The 4883-nt window shown below is 38.8% G+C and overlaps 1 pseudogene; it reads right to left on the bottom strand.

Annotated features, from left to right (window-relative positions):
- Positions 1-4529, bottom strand: part of LOC102214489 (extracellular calcium-sensing receptor-like) — an 8005-nt pseudogene extending 3476 nt beyond the window's left edge.
- Between the last annotated feature and the right edge of the window lie 354 nt (positions 4530-4883).

The raw sequence follows: 4883 nt of genomic DNA on the forward strand, positions 1-4883 counted from the left end.
ATGTGTAATGAAATTCAAATTTCCTTTTTCTTCAGCAACACAGGGTTATCACAAGGGATTGACAATAAACTAGACTGGGTTAAAAACTACCACTACATGCTACAGGAGGGCCAGAGTCGTCTCTATTTTCTGAGGTGACTAAGGTCTTTTAACATGTGTTGGCAATGCTCAGGATGCTTTATGAGTTTGTTGTGGCCAGTGCCATGCTGTTGCATGCTGGGGCAGCAGGTTGAGGAATCGCAGATGCCAACAGACTCAGTAAACTGATCCAAAAGGCCAGTACTGTTGTGGGGATAGAGCTGGACTCCCTTAACTTGATGTCAGAGAGGCAGATGTTACCGAAGCTAAGGACTGTGACATCAGTTTCTTGATCATTAATATGCAAATGGTAATGACCACTCCCCACTAATGAGTTGGGGAATGGTTGCAATTGCAGCATTGTAAGATGGTGAAAAATGTAACCTTGGGCCTTCTCCTCAATTAAGAGATGCTCTTTCCCTTTTTGCATAAATGGCCTCCTTGACTCCTGGCTCCAACAGCGTTCTTCCCTATCCAGGATGTGAAAATTCTCATCATTAAAAGTAGCTCTTCAGTGTTGTGCCATCCGCTTAACCAGAGGATGTCTGATTTCCCCGATGTATAAATCATGGCAAATCTCCTGGCACTTAGGGGTTTTCACTTAGGTAGCAGTTGTCCTTCATCTCTCCTTTTTTGCCTGGAGCATTCTTTAGGTGCCTTCCCAGATTTGACAAATGTACAGATGGTATAATCACATTTACTCAGGGCTTGCTTGATATGATGTTCACTTGATCCAGCTGTCTTAGCTAATTATGGGCTAACCTCCGTTTTATCGAAAAAATTCTTAAAAGAGTAGTTGCAAAACAGCTAACTGATCATCTGCAGAGGGATGGTTCAAACAATATCAAACAACTTAAAAAAAAGGACTCAGAACAAGATACTGTTATCATGAAATGTGACTTTTATTTTTGTGCCTTGAAAAAAAATTGACCTTAATCAATTGCATTGAAAAATAGTAAATGTTTCAAAATTGACATTTTGAAAATCTTAACGTAAATATTTGATTTCACTTAAAACTGACATATGCTGGGATAAAGGTGATCCACACTGCACAGAATATCAACATGCTGAAGGTGAAAAGCTTGGCTTCATTAAAATTATCAGGTAATTTGCGGGCTAAGACAGCTAAAACAAAACAAAAGGCAGCAAGTAGGCCTATGTAACCGAGAACAGCCCAGAAGCCTACAGCAGAGCCTAATGCACATTCCAGGATTATTTTCTCCTTGTATGTGGTTAGATTTTTAATTGGGAATGGAGGGCTAAGTACCAACCATACAGTACATATTAAAACTTGAATAAAGGTGAAAGACACAACAGTCATTCTTTGTTGTGGAGGACCAAACCATTTCATGACATTACTACCTGGAAGTGTAGCTTTAAAAGCCATTAAAACCACTATAGTTTTCCCAAGTACACAGGAGATACAGAGTACAAAGGTGATCCCAAATGCAGTGTGACGCAGCATGCAGGACCACTCTGATGGTGCTCCAATGAAAGTTAATGAACATAAGAAACACAGAGTCAGTGAAATGAGCAGCAGGAAGCTCAGCTCAGAGTTGTTGGCTCGGACAATTGGAGATGTCCTGTGATGAAAGAATACAGCCCCAGTCATAATGGCCAGACAAGCACCCAGAACTGAGAGTGTAGCCAGGATAATTCCTAGGAGGTCTTGAAATGAAAGAAATTCTACAGGCTTAGGGATACAAGTGTCTCTCTTTCTATTAGGCCAGAATTCCTTGTGACATGGTAAACAATCAGCCGAATCTGATTGAAATAAATACATAAATTAAAAACAAGAATTATAAGAATTGTAATATTTTAATCATTCATATTATTGTAGATATCCACCCTATCACATTTTACATGCATGGGCAAAAATTGTATTTTACCTGTAATATTATTTATCTCTCCCTCAGGACACGGTATACAGTCATAGCAGCAGATGGGTTTTCCTTTCTGCAGCACTTTACGAGTTCCTGGAGGACAACTGGCACTGCACACTGACACCGGCACCTGTCAAGACATAGAGGCTACATAATAACTGCAAATTTTTGCTATCATTATGTTAACCAAAGTCTTATTTGCCAAACTCTTGTCCTTTTACTCGTTACTTTTGTGCTACCCTCCATCCAGTTTATGCTTCTGTTAATCTGGAACTCCTGGCCTGCTGGCAGTGATGCATCATACAACCCTACAGTTACTATCTCAGTTATGCCAGTCTCACTTTTCCGCCAGTTAACCAACTCATAAATAGCCACAGGATCCCCATTAGCGTTAAATGACACATCATATCTGTTTCGGGAAAAATTTACTTTCTTCATCTGAGTCAAAACCTGTGAAATTGTAAAAACACAAAAAGGGAGGGGAAAGAAAGAAAGAACAACAGCAAAAATTAATTCATATTTGATTTCATTCAATGTACATTAGAGATAACAAAAAACATTAACACGGACTTGTTCATTTCAACTGACCTGTTTAGACTCTAACTTGGTTAGTTTTCTACAATGAGCTGTGACATTTTTTCCATGGCACACTGCATTATGGATGGCATGTGCTATTGCATACACAGCCTTGTACACCATGTTAGTAATTCTGAGCTGAGATGTGTCAGTGTATTGGCTTTGGAGATTCTTTATATCTTCAGTTCCATTACACATATTCATGTCTCCAACAGCACCTAAAACAAGAACAGATGTTATACTATTAAAAGTCAAAACAAATTTCAGACCTCTCTTATTTGATGCATTTAACCAATCAAGTTAGCATTTATCACTGACAGTAAATCAGAACAGTTCCAATGGTGAAATTCTATGAGTAACCAAATTTGTTGAATTAAAGTTACTTTTTTTCATTTTGCAGTTGAATTCATCCTCCCAGAACTCAGTAAGCACTGCAGAGGCAGCAACTTGAGAGGGTGAGAGATTGAGTAGAAACTCTCTGAGACCTGGGATTACAGATTTCTGAATCCCAAATCCAATGGCCCCAGCACAGAAACTGAATTTTGTTAATTCTGGACTGGTTACCCATGACTCACTGCCTATCCACTGGCGAGGTGGAAAAGGCTCACGTGATAGTTCCTTCAACAGGATCCTCATGTCTCCTAAAGCTGCAAATGCCACAATAACCATAGCTGTGGACCTTGAGAGACAACATAATATATTAGAAAGATTTTCAACTATATTTATTTAAGTAAGTTATTGATAAATGGTAAATTGATGGGTTCATATATAGCACTTTTCTACTATACCTGACTAGTCAAAAAACTTTATACAACATATTGTGGTATTTGACAGCATAAAATATTTATCTTTAGGATAATAAATTAATTGCCACACAAGTCATTTCTGTCATGTAGAAACCTGCGGATAACATCTGCTACTCTCTGGATCCTGTTCTGTGGGTGGGACCGATAGAAGGATACGGAGTATTCCACACAGATCCCCTCTTTCTGTGCTGCTTGTAGAAAAGATGCCATGCCATTATTTCCATAATCTGAATCTGACCGGACAGCACCTATCCAAGTCCAGCCAAACTGTTTTACCAGCTTTGCTAGTGCACCAGCTTGAAACTGGTCACTGGGGATTGTTCTGAAAAAATTCGGGTACTGCTGCTTGTCAGACAAGCATGCACATGTGGCAAAGTAGCTCACCTAAAGTGATAAAACAAAACAAAAATCGAATAAATTGATTAATTAATATAGCAGGGTAACAATGTACTGCAGTGTTAAAGTCATGCACAGGCATATTTTAAAGTCAAACTTTATCCAGAAATTCATATATTTACTTGAGGAACGTTAAAAGAACTGATGACTCGTGACAAGCTGATGGATGGTGTAGACCCAGACTCACCAACAACAGCCATCACCATACCAGATTGGGAGCAGTTGTTGCCAATGTAAAACACAGGGTCCAAGCTATTTAAAAACTAAAATGCCACATGCACCGTCACAAGCACTGATGCACATGAATCATAGATCTGATACCCCAGTTTGATTCCAGGCAACAGCTCTGTGTTGTTGTTAATCTGTTCGATGGCAAAGACCATTGCACGTGAAAAGCGCAGCTCACGTGTATTAATGCTGGAGACAGATAATTATGTCACTGTTATAATTTGAATCATAACAGCAGTTTGCAGCTATTTAACATTTATTCATTGTAATTTTTTTAATCAAAGGTTACATTAGAAATTATTTTCAGCGCACAGTTATGGAAAATCAGTAGAAAATAGGCACTAATGGATCTTGAGCATAACGTTAGAGTATTTTTTTCCTCACACAGAAACAACATACTTCTCTCTCTTACTGACCTCCCTTTGCATCTTACTGGCTCGGGCATGGTGGTGTAGTTACTGTCAACTGTGTGAATGTAGGAGTGAATGGAAAAAATACCACCAATAATGTAGTCTCCATCCATTGAGAATGCAGGTGGACGAGTGCTATTCTGCAGCTTGCATTTTACAGGTGAATCCGCAGTATCAACCTGATCATCTATAAGTGCAATCTTTTGATTGAAAGGATCTAAGGACACACCCAAGGCAAGAGCTGTGGTCAGGTGAAACAAACAAAAAGTCATAATCAAACTAACAAAATGAGCTGCTATCTCCATCCCTGCTTGATGTCAGGTGTCTGTATATGGGTGTAAGTGTGTTTACACTGGTTTTTATAAGTCTTAAGACAAAAGTCTTTTGTTCTACCCCTAAAGAGGACATGCCCATTACCGAGATGCCTTTGATTAAATCTTTATGTTCTATGATCTATGCATAAATAATTTCTACTGGTCATATCCAGTGTTGGGTAAGTTACTTTA

Source organism: Pundamilia nyererei, unplaced genomic scaffold, assembly GCF_000239375.1.
Source record: "Pundamilia nyererei isolate P.nyererei 1_Seehausen unplaced genomic scaffold, PunNye1.0 scaffold00437, whole genome shotgun sequence".
NCBI classification, from domain to species: Eukaryota; Metazoa; Chordata; class Actinopteri; order Cichliformes; family Cichlidae; genus Pundamilia; species Pundamilia nyererei.